This window comes from Lycorma delicatula, chromosome 5 (genome assembly GCF_047948215.1).
Source record: "Lycorma delicatula isolate Av1 chromosome 5, ASM4794821v1, whole genome shotgun sequence".
Lineage (NCBI taxonomy): Eukaryota > Metazoa > Arthropoda > Insecta > Hemiptera > Fulgoridae > Lycorma > Lycorma delicatula.
Genome location: NC_134459.1, coordinates 47,831,523 through 47,848,522, shown reverse-complemented (window position 1 = coordinate 47,848,522; position 17,000 = coordinate 47,831,523).

The window sequence follows — 17,000 nt, the reverse complement described above, 5'->3', positions numbered from 1 at the left end:
CGTCAATTTTTTAACACTCTACGTATAAAACAAAATACCTTAATAGGATTAAATTTTGCATGTCGACGGATTCAAAAATATTGACGTTTCATGGCACCTTTAATAAAAAAAAATAATTTTAGCATTAAAAAAATTCAGGATGGATGTATGAGAATTGGTCTGTATTTTTGCTTGTTATTTCTTAACGAATCGATCAAATCGATCGATTTGAATGAAATTTGGCACAATTATTTTTATATATGGGGCATTATTGCTATTTAATTTTTAGGAAAAATCGGTCAAGGAGGCGGAGAGATACGGATCTCATGGTTCCCGTATATCAAAATTCTATTTGAAGTAGTTAAATAATTATTATATATAATTTAATGCCCTTTAATTAATATAGTTTATAAGTTTGGTCCTATTCATACTTTCTTAAAAAAGTGAGGTAAAAAACTTTTATTTTTTCCTTTTTTTTTACCAGTTCCCAAAAAAAAATGGAGGTCACATTCCTTTGCTAATTAGAGTATTTCATTGCATTTGTATGTCCCTTAAGTTAAGTATTTGGGGAATTTAATTTAGCAAAACAAAAAATAAGACTTATTTCTGTTTTTTTTTTAAATTAGTTATCATTCTTCTTAATATTTTCTGACTGGTTTGTATGATGACTTCTGAATATGGGTCGTTGAAATCATTTAAGATTGGTGTCAGTTGATCAGAGAGTAGAGCGATACGGTCACCATTGGTCTTGTATCTCAAAATTTTATTCAAATTATAGAATATTTATTTTTACATAATTCTTTATATATTCTTTCATACTTTGATATTCCACTTAATTTACCTCCTAAGTAAAAGTAAATTGAGAGCGAAGCCCTTGGTAGCAAGAGTTGCTTAATTTTTCCGGCGATCCAGTAAACTTATACAATATTTGCCAGTTTTTTAACAAATGTTGTGTGTATTTTCGTGATTTTTATTAAATCGAACGCAGTGAATATTATACAATTTGTTGTTACACGGTAATTCAAAAACAACGGAACTAAAAGATTTGAAATATTGCCAGCTTATTTAAAAATGAGATATTAATAAGCAGACTTTGCAAAAAAAAGTGCTGTCAATCTCCAAATTGAAATTACGATGTAGTCTAAAATATACATTCAGGTGATTGTTAGCTATTTTAGATCAAGTTTTAATAGCACCACGACCAATCCGATTCTTGTATTAAACAGAATAATAAATAATTTTGTTATGAATAAATTTCTTAATAAAAGATCATTTTTGACTACTTTTTTATAATTTCTTCAGAATTATAATTCTGACTTTAAAATTTTTCTGTAAAATTATATTTTTAACATATCATTCAGAACATAAAAAATTATATCTATTATTAAAAAAGAAATAGATAATTGTACTTTAGAGGTGGTAGATTCAGCGTAAAGATGTACTGAGTGAAAAGCGAAATGAAAATAAGCACATCTTGAAAATTTTACATTGAAAATCATTTTAGAGTTACTAAGTATAAAATGATTTGTTTTTGTGAAAATTAATCTTTTATTTCATATAAAAATTGATAGATTTTCTGAATAATCTTCGTCGTAAATATATGACCCGAATTGAATTTATGCGAAATCTAGTGTTTTAAAAGAAAGTTCTGTAATATTAATAAAAATAAAAAACAAAAAAAAACAAAATTTTTTTTCTTTTACCAAATCATACTTCTACTTAGAAAACTTTGAATATCTTTACTATGACCGATTTCACTTACGTATAAAAAGGAATAGAGCAATATCACGACGGCCATTTTTACACAAAACACATCTTATCGAAATCTTTCAATAACATCTGTTGATTTAATCTAACAAATTAGACGTCAAATCTTGCTTTTGTGCTTATAGATAATTTGAGAATTACTGGTGTATACCTTATTTTACTTTGACATAACCCTAAAAAATAGTGATCTAGCGGTGTGGAATTTGAGCGATCTAGTTGACATCACAGTTTCATGGAAGTAGTCTGGTTGTATAGAATTTCTTTGTTAGAACCACGTGTCATCCAAATCTATATCGATCAATTATTTTGCCAAAATTGTCATTAATCACTGTGCAGTAGCATTTTCCATTCATCATACGTTCTTAATCACCCCATTTCAAAAACGTAGGACACAACACCTTCAGCCCTTTAACCGTACCTAATGGTAACATTTACGGTTGAATCGTTTATTCTAGGATTTTCGTTCGATTTTTATTGTTTCAGGTACAACAGTTTTGTGCATTAAAAAGTTAACGGGGTTCATCGGTAAAACTGACTTTTTTACAACCGTTTAGTTTTTAAGCACCTCCGTTAACAGACATATAACATCACCTATCATCTATCAGGTTTAATTTCTGTATAAAATCTTTTTTGCATGCGTGTTAAAACTGAAATTATTACCTTAAAATTCATCATACGATGTCGTGGCAATAACTAACAGCTATGAATGGCGTAAAATTGAAATTATTGGATCTTAAGCAACATTTTCGTGAACAAGGTTTTCAGTCGATCATGCACATTCAAGAATTTGTACACTTTTTACAGACACGGTTTTTTCAAAATTTATCCACCAATTGTGAATTGTTTTCTGTACTGAATGATAATACGGACGGAAAAAAATACCACGAAGTTTGTGAAATATGCTTTCCACAGAACATATATTTTTTTAATAAAATGGAGATATTATTTTACTATAAACTGCTTCGTAATAAAAATATTACCATGACCAAAAATGACGGATATGAAACACAATATTCAAACAGTGCTGCCATCTGGCCGGTATAATCTATAAACTTAACTAGATCCAGCATTTTTTGTATATCTCATTTTTCTTGAAGAATGAAAGCTCTTATGGATAAAGTAAAATAAAAAAATAGTAATAAAGTGCGCAACACACGTGAGAGCTTCTTCTGGGTTCCATGTCATGCTGGAATCCCAGAATGATAATAGTACCAAGGAAGCCTTCACTAATCTTCTTGTTTCGGACTTTTCTAACGATTGGCAAAGCGAATGGAATGCTACTTTGGAATAAACTTTGATATATCAAGAATATTGGGTTGCCGTTGTGCTTATCTAGTAGAAAGAGTAGTTGAAACGAGGTTGTTGCATGCCGTCTACGATTGAGGTACATCAGATTAAAAAATGGATATCTTATGAAGTAAAGCCATTTGATATTCTTAGTAAATATCTTATGAAGTAAAGCTATTTTCATTTTGTATTCCCACACACACGCTTCGAACATATGTGATGAATTATTTATAAAAAAAAAAAAAAACAAAAAAAAACACTATACTCATGTATCTCTGATATAATTAATTTGATTGTCTACCACATTCTGATGGACTGTGAGTGTTTCACGGTGTTACGTCGTCCTTTTAGGCCTAAAATAATAATAACATGAAAGGTATTTTGGATGCGGTAGAATAATAGATAACATTTTAATTCTTGTGCGGGTTGTGGGTATGTATTTATGAAATATATAAAGTTTGTTTGTATGTTTTCGCATCACGCAAAAACCAACCGACCGATTGCTTTCAAATTTTCAGGATACATTTGGGTTATCCCAGGGAAGGTTTTAAGCTATAGTCGTAAGTCCTAGCTCCATTGGGAATGAAGTTGTCAGTTAAAGAAGAAACCTTTTTTTTCTTTGAAATGACGGGCATCGACTACTTTGGTCATTTTTCCCTATGAGAATGGCAATTTGTAGCGTATGAAAAATTCCATGCTTGAGTGGGATTACAATCCGAGACCTCCGAATGAAAGGCTGAGACGCTACCACTCCGCCACGGAAATCGGCAATTAATTAAAAATGAGATTAATCTCTGTCACCGTGGCAACAAAAATAATTTGTGAATTTTTCTCGTCAGAGGTCTGTGTGTACTTTAGTTACCACACAGTTATTATTATTATTCTGTTTTTTGTAATTTATTTTATTTCTGAGGTTTCTGTAAAACCTGAACACTTTATCTATTATTTATCAGTATTTTTCTCACAACTCTGAAGGTAACGAACACTGCGGGAGTCCTGGCGAGACGGGAAAGGCCGAAACGAAGCTCCCACTACGGAGGTCCAGCGGGGAGTCCCCCTGACTAGACGGGGATCTGCCCGTCAGCCCTATGGCTCCGAAGTTCCACGGACGAGCGAAGCGAGCGCCGATCGGCTAGTTATTTTATATTATGAAATTACTATTTTTTATACTTTATTGTTGTCTATTATAATAATTTTATTATGTTACATTTTGATGGTTGGTCAACGGTAATTTTGTTTTTTTGTTGTAAGAGAAAGAACCCTTCAGACTTTTTCTTGCTTTGTGTTTTTAAAAGTTATTTGATTATGGGTCTCTAAACCTATAATGATTTTGTTTTATTATTTTTTAGATTTATCTGTAATATTTATATCTTTCGTTATATGTTTTATTTAATTTTAAGGTTATTATTTAGCTTTTTTGTTGTTTTATTGTGTATTTTTTTTTTAATAATATTTGTTATTTCAGGCTATATGACATAGTCGTTTTATTGACCCTAAAAAAAATCCTAATATGGATAGTTTTATTTTTTACTTGAGTATACTCGATTAAAAGATTTGTATTTCTAAAGATTACGGTAGGAATTTTAATCATGTTGAGTTTTTCGGTCAAATCATTTTAACTCGTCACCCTGATCCAGTAGAAATTAACGAAGGTATCCGCCAAAAATCCATTAATCTAATGTTTTTGACAAAAATTATGATTATGCTAATTTGATTCTAACATCAAATAATATAATAAATAAATCATGGTCTTTCTGATAAGCTGAAATAAGTTATCAAGCATTATAAAATAACTATTTTTTTCTTTATTTAAATGCAAATTGAATACATTTTTTATATTAGTATTTGTTTCAAGTTTGAAGTATTTATTGTAAGTTTTATACTCTTAAGTCTCGGCGTAGCAGTTGATACTTTTTCAAAAGTCGTTTTTTTTGCTACTTTGGTAAGTTAGTATGGTCACTTATGAAAAAAACTTAAATTTTACGCTTTAATATTTTTTAGTTTCTTTTTTATTTTTCGACATATTGAAGGCAAACTAAAGCGTAATAAATTTAAATTATTAACTTGCTTTTGTATATTTTAATAAAGGCTTTAAAAATTTTAATATTTTAACAACGTAAAGAAAAATGTAATACGTTATTTTCTAAATTAATCTTTCAAATTCTCAATTTTACGCTAGTTAATGACTTTACTAATAGTAATAATAATAAAACGATTCTCTGTTGCTAATGATTGTAATAAAAGATCGTTTTATTACCATCGTTGTTTGCTATTAAAGGCATGCAATATTTTTCTTTGTTGAAGGCGGTAAAATTTGATCTCTAAGATTCTAGTAACGTTTTGTTTTTAAGTAGATTATGTTTACTGAAAAGTACAAGAAAATGATATTTATCTCTTTCCCATTGTATCTGTTTTGATAAATTCTGTATGCATCTAAGGCTCACAATCTTTATTCTGGGTGTCTTACAGTGGATTTTAACTGAACATTATAACGAAAAACATTATAATTAAAACTGTACATTATAAGGAAAAGCTAGAAAATATTCATAATTCAGAAGGCATTAATTAAAATTATTTTAAAATATACATGTTTGAAAGGATGCAGAAAATTCAGAATAAAAAAATTGTTTAGTTGAAAAAAAAAAAAAAAAATTTTTTTTAATATTTCTATTTTTGTTTTTTACTGATGAATTATTCATCACAGAAGCTTGTGCGTGGGAATATGAAAATGGAAATTTGTAGCGTAGGAAAAATAGAAATGCCATAACTGACGGGATTCGAACCCGAAACCTGCGGATGAAAAGCCGAGACGCTACCACTCCGCTACGAAAATCGGTAGGTAAGTTGGTTATTGTAATTTTTTTAAAAACAATTATTCTTTTAAGCAAAAATGAATATATTTTTTTTTAATTTTCAAACTATCGGTTTACATAAGTCATACTTATCGGCGCCAAATATTAAACTGATGTACTCATTTATACATAATGATGATCCTAAACATAACATGTGTTCACCTGATGAATTTAACTATTTCCCGATAATAGTAAAATCTCTTTTTTAACAGAATATATATCTCTCATGTAAATATCCTTCTCATTGTTAGCTGTAATTTATTTGACTTTTAATTATTCAAAAAAAATTTATTATTTTACCTTATAAATTTTTTTGTTATTTATCATGTCTGATAAGATTACAAAATTGATTCAGTAATAGTGTTTGTTAAAAGCAGGTTTTTCCCAACATTAAAGATTAGAAATCGTTAGTTTTGCATTCTTTAAATTTAGTTTCTCCTCAGTTTAGATCAAAGCACAAATTTAAATCGTTTTATAAAATAAATACAATTTTTGTTTTATCAAATTAATATAAATTAGTATCATAATAATTTTTATTGATTGGTTAGAATTGATGCAAAGTGGTTTTTTTTGCGTAGACTCATAAAATTATATATATAATCTTTATATTGATTAATTATACGTTAAGACTTTGAGTTAAAAAGTTAAAATGTTATTTTACTATTTTGTAAAAGATTACTTTTCTTTTGAATAAAAAAGATAAATTTAAAACAAAAAATTATGAACCTTTTTTCAGTATTAATAGAAAAAAAATGAAAGAAGTGCTGCGGAATTGACTTTCTTTTATTAAAAATCTTAAAAAATGATTAATTCTCTATTCCAAATATTTCATTTGTTTCTAAAAATACTGTAAAACTCATTTTTTTAACGCAGACCTCCATGCGGAGTTATAGCGTATCTGGATTCATCCATAGGTTTTGGGTTCGAGCCCCGGTCAGGCACGGAATTTTTTCACACACTAAAAAAACCTCATTCATCATTATTTTCAACCCACTGCGTTGATGGGTAATTTTCGAAATCGAGAATTGTAAGGTTCAAATCCTAATTAAAGTTAGTTATTTTTATATGGACTTGAATACTAGACCGTAGAAACCTTGATCAGGATTCAATTAACTACACATCTCACAAATGGTCGGCCTGAGCCTCTACCAAAGACTATATATCATTTGCACGTCATACATATCATCTTCATCTCATTGGGCCGTGAGATTACTTATTGTTCATAAGTTGAACAAATTCCTACGTATACATAAAATCATTATATTCAGTTAGCAGCCAGAATAAATGGAATATAGAATTGCTGTTGCTTTCTCTTCTTCAAATCAATTATAGACATTTATCTATTTATTTTTCCGAAGGAACAGGTTGTTGTTATTTCTAATGGTATTAAAAATAATTTAATCGGTGATTCTTTTTTTTTAATAAAAGTAAAAATAAAAATAAACCCCTTCACCATTTATTTGAATTTAAAATATGAAATTTCAAAAGCCAGCAATGAAAAAAAAATCATTCATGTCACAATAGTTTAGTTTGATTAAAAGCGAGCAATCAGTGCTCCATTTTTGGATCAATCAATTTTCTAATGAGTGTAACTAGTTTTATACTTTTTGTAAATGTTTGAACAGTCGAGAAAAAAGGAAGTGTACTTTATAGTGCGTTGTGCAAAGAAAAAAGCAATTTTACTGTAAACATTTTATCATATTTCAAACAAAAATATTAATAAATTTTAAAAGAGAAAGAAAATATTTTTAACGTTGATGAATGTGTATTACATTTTATAAAGCGATTTCAGATAAATCAGTATTAATGATTAACCTGTTTGTAAATAAAGACAACTTTTTATTTGTCCCACTTCTACTGTACTCCACGTAAGAAAGGTATGTAGACCTGAGTGGTATAATAAGGATTGGATCTAATTTTTTCATTTTTCAGTCTCTTAACTTCTTTTATAATTTAATTTACGAATGAATAAGGAAATTATAATTTAATCGTGTGTCAAATATATTTCATTAGATAATAATAAATATAGAAATGAAATATGTTTTGATGATAGAAAATATCACAGGTGGTACAATAATTTAAAACATTTTCCGTACAATATATATTATTATTTATTATCATACAACCATTATGATAAAGGCTATAAATATAGAGCATATTTCCATAAAAACCCATTTGATATATATTACAATTTAAAAAAATGATCACAGATGTAATAATTTTTATGGCTCTATTGTTACATGTTGGACCTATGCACTATATCCCTCTAAGCAAGTTAATATTTTGTGGTTAACCCTTTCCTGACAATTCTGTCTGCCAGTAAAAAAAAAAACAGAATTGTTTCTATTGTATTTAACATAAAGATGAGGTTGTAAACTAAATCTTTACACATTATGGTTTATGTATCTTTCTTATACTGTAATGGAATTGTACATTTAAATTACTTTTTTACTTAAAAATAAAGAACTAACGTAATTTAAATTTTATTATTGAAATAAATTATATATTTTTTAAGTGTTTAGCCTATCCTACCTCTTTCTAAATCAAAATTGTTGTCATAAATTAGCGTAAGTGGGTCGTCAAACCGTTTTGATAGATCTGACTTATTGGTTATATGCCTACAAGTTTACGCCTGTTAACAATTTACTATGCTCTTACCATATTGAGAAACAAGATTCTTTGAAGCAGTTATTTTTAGTCTAAAACTTTCAAAGAATTACATTATTAAATCATTTAGAGTATAAAATTAAAATATTTACTAAAACAGATGTCCATTGATTTCTTGGGAAACAACTATTGTTTTGTCATATATATTAATAAAAGAAAGGCGTATGTATGTAAAGTTTTATGAACTTCACTTGAAGAAAAGTACTATCTTTTGGAGCTTCCTCAAAACTTCAGAACGAGTTGTAAAGATGCAAAAAGATTGGCTGTCATATCATTTTTAATTTCCCGTCTATCGATATAGCAGAGCTTTAGTTTTAGAATGGAAAGTATTGTAATCGGTCCAGTTTGGACAGTTCAGGGTATGCGGTTTTCACCGGATCTTGGCTTTTTGACACCTAAGGAACCCAAAAACCGGATGGAAATTTTCCGAATGTTCGTATGTACATTTGGTGTCGCCCTCCATATTACCTTATATCTCCAGAACAATTTGAGTGATTTTGACTAAACTTGGTCAGATTACTTCTGTATATGGTGTATTGTACCATTAAATTTTCAACTTAAAAGATCAAGGGGGTGAGGCTGTTGAGCAAGGTCGATATTTCGCCTAATGAAGGTCTTATTTTTCTTAGGAACATTTCACAAAGATTAAAAAAAAATAATATTTCCCAAAAAATATTTTTGCAAAATCGCATCCCCATCCGAAAAAATGCTCTAAATAAAGTAGCAGTTAAGTGGGTATACTGCGTCAATAGTATCCCCTCTCACCACAAGGATCATTAGTGTAGCATTGATTTACAGCTGTTGTAGTCGCCTAATATATTGTGACGTCACAGGTGAGCGGTAGAATTAAGTGAAGAGGTGGAATTAAATATTTAGTGTAAAATGTATTAAAGTGGCCGCTAGTACCGCCGCATCCACCGTACATACTCTCACGACCGCTAGTGTAACCGGAAAGTCGTAAAACTGGGTTGTCAGGTTTTTCATCATCCAAAAGTAAGAATCATGTAGACCTATATTTAGAAGATTAAACATATTAATGTATTGTGCTATATTTGTAAATTTGCTATCTCTGCTAAAAATATTTTTAAAAATATATATATATATCTGTAAAAGTAGATAACAGAATTGTTTTCGTGTAACTTATTACAATTTTTTGGTTTACTACAAATGACCGACCCTACACTTCTATTTCAATACTTAAAAATTACCCCTTAAAAAAATCTTCCCCCGATTTATTATTTTAAATATTCACATAATTAAAAAAATTTATTTAAAAAAAAATGCTCTGTCGATAAATTATTAGATAATACTTATTATAAAATTAATAAAAAACTTTGAATTTTCTGCATCCCATTCAACATATATATAAATATGCTCAAAAAATTTTTATTAAGCCTTCTGAATTTTGAACTATTTATACACATATATATATATATATATATATATATATATATTTAGTGCTTTCATGTATTTACCTAATATTATTTCATGGGTTTATACTTTAAATAATTAACATGGCTTAAATCACATTTATTTTTTATTTTACAATTAGTCTGTATTTTTTAATAATACTCTGATTCTGGTTTTCCCACAGTTTCTTTGATTCATCCAGGAAGATTTTGGAGAAGTTTTGTTATCTGCGGAATCAACCCATTTCTAACGTGATATATATATATATATATATATATATAATATGTACAATGTCTTATTATGTTCTGTTTAAAATAAAATATTTATTTATGTTACAGGTTTCCTTACATAAGAAACACGTAAGTTGCAAAAATAAAAAAAAATATTTTCAGAATTTGAAGCATCAAGGCTTACTGTGAAAAGTGAGAAGTGAATGATTTTCCGTTGCCTTCTTAGTCGAGCCAAATATATTTGTACGTCGTCTTGCCAAACCTGGAGGTGATATTCAGTTTTATAACTGACTTCTTCACTTTGTCTACTAGATATACATTTCATCTTGAGTTAAATGGGTAAAATCTGTATACAATTCTTGAAATGAAACAGATTTTAACATTGAACATTTTTAATTTGAATTTTTTCACATTAAAAGATGTGAAAAAATTCAAGATTCAAATTCAATCTTGTCAGATGACAAGATTTATTTACATTCAGTCCTCTACTCTGTTTCTGTATACTCTACTTTTGATAACATTCAACATTTTTCACGTATCTAGCTTACGGTAGGTATCTAGCTTTCTTGTGTTCCCAGAGAGGTAGGCCCATGTTTTTGGTTCTATCATACAATGTCTTCTTTCTTCTTCTGTTTAACCTACGGAACCACCGTAAGGTAATTCACAGGAAGATTGAGGGCGATATGTATGAATGTAAATGAAGTGTAGTCTTGTACAGTCTCAGGTCGACTATTCCTGAGATGTGTGATTAATTAAAACCCAACCAATAAATAACACCGGTATCCACGAATCTAGTATTCAAATCCGTATAAAAGTTCTGCCTTTACTAGAATTTGAATCTTAGAACTCTTGACTTAGAAATCATCTGATTTGCGATGACGAGTTCACCACTAGATCATCGAGTTGGTTTTCATTGTATCATCATACAATATCTGACAAAATACTGTTTTGTTTTCGAATATTCCCCATTTGATCTGAAGGGTTTTTCATTTAAGCTCGCTTACGAAGAAAACGTAACAAATAAGTATGATATAATTAGGATTGTAGACTAGGAATTGATGGAAACGTGATAGGAAAAGTGGAAAATTTATTTTTGTTGGTTGCAACATATCACTGCATTCCATCCATTGCTAAGAGATTATCTTAAAATTGGGTGAACATTGGATTTCTTTCAAAATTCTATCAATTGATTAGGAAAGATTTGAACATTTGATGATACTTTATTTAATAAGAGGAAATCGCCAAGAAGATATATTTCATGGTACTTCGTTTTCTTCGGATGGTTGTTATTTTAGGTGTAAGTTCCTACAATACAGCTTTATTTATTTTCGGGAAACTAAAATTGTTAAATTATAGAAAAATACTAACAATTTTAGCTTTACTTTTAAAGCAGATTTTGAAGTTTAGTGTTCTGTTTGCGAGTACGTAGTTTAGTTAACTTAATGACTAATTTTTTTAACAAGAAGTTTTTAAAAAACCCTTTACAATAATCCTTAGTTTATTTTTCCAGTCAATGAATAGGAAGAGGAAATATGTAATTAAAAATAAATACTAACTATTATATTTTTTACGGAAACATTATTGTATTTTAATTATTAGTTTTATCTGTACAACAATTGGAATTCCGTTTATGGATCTTTTCTTCTTGTATTAATTTCAAGAGTTTTCAGGTTAAGGAGGGATGGAATTATCTATAACTGGCATATGTGGAGTTATACGTTCCATGGAAAACAGATGTTCTGAGAACGAATTATGACTTCCGTATGGCGAACAAGCCGGATATAGTAAGGGTGGTTGAGATACAACTGGAGCTTTCCCCTAAGATGGAAGATCCCTTCCGGTTCGTTGAAAGACTTGTATTTTGAAAAATGAATTATCAATTAAACATTTTTTTAAAAATCAACTGGATAATGCAAACATTGAAGAACTGATATTAATAAAAAATATTACTTTTATATAAATTACGTTCATTAATTTATTTTGTATAATATTTTTTATTTTTTTATTTCTGAGCTCTTTGTCAATTTTATTCATTGTAATGAATAGATCGATCAAATCCAGGAAACTTAAAAAAAAGATTTATTTGCCAAAACCCCCTACCCAGAAATAATGGCTTGTATTCATCTTTGTAGTTAAATAATGATTTTTAAATATTTTACGTCTCTTACAACCTTTTCCCCAGTTTTTCTTATTTTATTAGGCAGAACGATTACACACTAATGACCTTCCAGACGTCAACCTTTAGTAGGGAATGAATTACTTGAATCTGAAGCGTAGTAGATGTTATGTTTATTGGGGACAATTCGGTGTGGAATTTAATCTGAGAATAAATAATTAAAAAAAATATTGCTTACGTTTCGTAAACTTTTTTATAATTTTTATATTCCGTACATAAAATATTTATTTTACGAGTAATGCAAATTAATAATTACTATTTACTTGGTATAAATTAGGAATGTAATTATGTTATACAGTATGATAAATATAGACATGTGTAAACATTTACACAAATTCAAACAAGTAAACATCTGCAAATAAAATACAAATATGTAAATTATAAATACATACATATTTACGTATATTAATATATTATGTACAAGTTAATGATAATGTTAAAATATTTTCGATGATTTCTGTTATTTAAACAATTTAGTCATCACTGATATGTGACTAAATATATCACTGATATGTTTTTATTTTCTTACTATTTGTATTTGAATTACAAGATAAAGTATTTTTATTTTGAAAACAAATTTGACTACATATATTTATAGATTATAGAGAAGAGTTTATGTATAGAAGGAAAATTAAAAAAAAAATAAATAGTTTAGATAAACGAAAGGTTAATAAATTATGGAATATAAAGTATTTAATAATTTATAATATAATAAAATTAATTTTTGAAAAGAAGTTTTTTTAACTGTAATTATTAACTAAAAAAAAAAATTAAGCTCGATCCTTTCTATTCTCTAATTTAATACAATACAAATGGATTGAAAATTATTTATTAATTAAATTAGTACTTTAGTATCTCGAGAAAGAACGGAAAGAGTATTGGGTTTTTGAGCTGGAGAAGAAATAAATATGAATCGTCTGATTCAGTAAAGAACTAAGTGGTAATAAATGACAATTCATATCAAACGATAATAACCGATCTTTTTATTTACTATTTTTTTAATGTGGAACGAAGGATGTAGGTAATCCTATTGTTCGTGTAGTAAGTAACATTAGGCAATACATTTAACTATGTTACATCCTTAGATCTTTAGATCATGCTTAGATCAAATTATAGGTTAGTACTCGAAAAAATCGTTCAAGAAAATATGAGGCAAGAATAGTGTTAAAAAGGTAACTCTGATTGGATCTGTATTATTTGACTTATATTCTTAAACAAAAAATGTTTTCGTAGATATCAATTAAGTTTCATTTTTCTCGTATTAGTCTCCATGCCATAATGGTCATAATCTTAAGGTATATCTCGATGTAACGGAGTGTATTGTACAAGAAGTATCGTTATCGTTGATAATTAATACAAAATTGTAAATATTAAAGGATGACTGTTCATTTTAATAAAATAAACCCGTGTACCTCGGGATTGTAGAATTTACATCGTAGAAACTAACATCAAAGGTATAAAATGAGATTAGAGACTAATTTTTGAAGTGAAATAAAAGATATCTTTGCAAAAAAAAAACCGTAATAAGAAGTCAATTATTATCTTTAAAAATTTTATAAGTTTTGATTTTAGAAAATTAACCAATCGATATTTTTTACCTCATTCCATTAGTTGCTAGAAATATAGAAAAATAATGTATTTAATTTTTGAGAAAAAACACATTTAAAGAAAGGATTTTAATATAGTTAAAATTTTTCCAAGACTTTAGTTTGTATAAGCAAAGCTCCTTCCCCAATGGCACTGCAGTGGGGCGATGCAACACTCTCCGTCCTTTACGACAATTTGTAATCTTTAAAAATTATACCGAAAGTTCGAGAATTATATGAACAATTTTGATATCTTATTAGAAAAAAAATAATAGTTCTATGTATGAATGGTTGGTTCTCTTTAATAGACTCAAATGTTTCCCTCGACAAATACTAGATAGCGCTGTGATTGCATACGTAACCACATACCTCAATTGCCATGAATCCACAGATAAAAGCGCAATGCGTAGAGTGGTTTATTGAAACAAAATCAGACAAAAAAATTCTACGCAATTTTAGAAATCGGTATAACTTATAGAGCCACTCTATAGAACAAGTATTTGTTCATGGTATGACAAATTTAAAGAAACTGACAGTGTTGAACATAATAAGGGTTAGAATATCAGATGGAAAAAATGGAGATCATTCGATAGTCTGTTGTTCGCAGCCCTGGAAAGTCGAGTTCTCAGGGCGCGAGTTGAATCTTTTGCGATCAACCGTTTACGATGTTTTGAAGAAACGAACTAAAATTGTGTTCTTATAATTCACAAATATTCCAGTGTATTACACCAAAAGATCACACTGCTAGGAAGAAATTTTGTGTGGAAATGATTAAAAAAATTGATGATTGTTACCTTAAAAAAGTTATGTACTTAGACGAGGCTACATTTCACGTATTTGAAAAAGTGAACACTCAGAACGTTCAAAAACGGGTATCAGAGAACCCAAATATTACATTCGGCTGTATTAGAGATAGCCCAAAAATTAATGTTTGGTGCGGACTGCTTCACTATTTATCTGGATTTGTTTGAAGGGTTTGTTTACACGCATTTACAAGAGTTAAAATCCGAAATCATATTCCAACAAGATAAATCGCTGCCACTTTGAGGTTAATTAGTTTGTGAATCCCTCAACAATAAATTCCCAAATTACTGGATTGGACGTGATGGACCAATCGCTTGGCTGTCTCGATCATCGGATATAACTCCATGTAATTTTTTCCTACAGGATTTCATCAAAGGTAATGTGTACAAACTTCGTGTAGTGAATATTGATGACCTAAAAGGAGAGGATTTTTAACTCATTCGAACTCATAGGTGTGGGTATGTTACGACAAACATGGCATGAAATTGATTACCGGTTTGATATTTTGCGAATTACTAATGGCGTACGCACTGAATGTCTATGATTACAGGTTACAAAAAAACTTTCAGTTTTAATGTTCCTAAATTCATACAACTGTTTTTTGTTTCTTTATAAATAAATAATTTATTCAATATCAAAGTTGTTCAGATAATTCTCAAACATCCGTTATTAAAATATACTAATTTATAAAAAATGGTAACCGAAACATAATAAAAAGGTCCTTTTTTGTAAACCGAATTATTGTACTGAATTGTATGAAAACAGTTCTGGTGTCTGATTTGATAGAGGAGGTGGCTATTAGTTTTTAAGAATAATTGATCATTATTTTTAGCGAAGATCGCGCATTTGTAAACAAACATAAACATGATTATCTTGATATCTAATTTTCAAAATATCGGTCCATAATATAATTTATACTTATGATTTTATATATGATCTAACAGCCTTTTTTTACTTCCTTGTACGAAGTAAAGGAAGTATTGTGATTGTGAAAAATTTTGGTTTTCAGATTTCCACGGAAATATCCATTTTGACCATCCCTGAATAACTCAAAAACGATTAGCCGTAGGATGTTGAAATTTTGGGTTTAGGATTGTTGAAACATCTAATTGTGCACCTTCCCTTTTGATTGCAATCTACTGGACCAAAACTGTCCAAAAAAAAGCCCAAAATGCAAAGAAATTTGGATTTCGGACTTTTTCTTAACTGCAGTATTAAGCCCTCATTGAGAGCTTTTCAATGACATATCATAAATGGTACTTTTTTCTTTGGCTAGAGTTATAGCCAAATGAAATTTTAATTAATGAAATATTTGGATCTGACAAGGGGAAGGCACATCGTTTCAAATCCGACTTCATCTGCTTTTTTGTTTTAACTTTTTTTAAAATTTAAATACATTGATTTATTAATAATTATTAACCTGTGATTGCAAAAAAAATTACAATAAATCATAACAATAAAAAAAAGATTAAAAAAATATCAGAAGTTATTAATGAAAAAAAATTTTATGTACTTCTCATTTAAAAAAAAAGTGTATACGTAGTTTAATAGGCGTAGAAGGAAGTCGTGTGGTATCCCCATTAGATTTTTTTTTATGTTGGAAGGTTTTTTTGACTTTTTGAGAAAGCTCCAAGAGATGATATACTTCAAACGGAAATGTAGATAAACATTAATATTTATAATAAGGTTAGCCTTTTATTAAAACGCTTTAAAACGAACGATGACGGGTTTGAGCGTTCCGAGAGAATTTTTTATGCAACAAACAGACGTTTTGCTTTATGTGCAATAGAAATATCTTTATCATTAATGGATATCGTCGCGATCATAAAAAAATTACGTCGTTTATCTGAGAGGAAAAATGGAACGATTTTATTCATAATTAAAGTTGAATGGTTAAAATCCGTTTAAATAATTTTGTTGCTTGCTTGCGTAGAATTTTCAAGTTCTTTTAAATAATATTCTTCAGAAACAGATACAGATCTGCAAAGATAAAAAAGATTGGTTCAGAAGGGTGTCACTTGTTCGGGTGAATATCAACCGGATTTTCAGCGGACCTGATGTGAATGCTGATAGGTAATATTATACTCGGTTAATTGATAATTTGAAAAAAAAAATTTGAAGCGTGGCGAGGTGTAGGACTAGGTAAGCAGCCTATTTACCTAGGACATCCTGGCTCACTCGCATGCATGAGCGGGGAAGTGGGGGTGCTTCTGATGATGGCATAGGGGACCCTTCTGGTGTG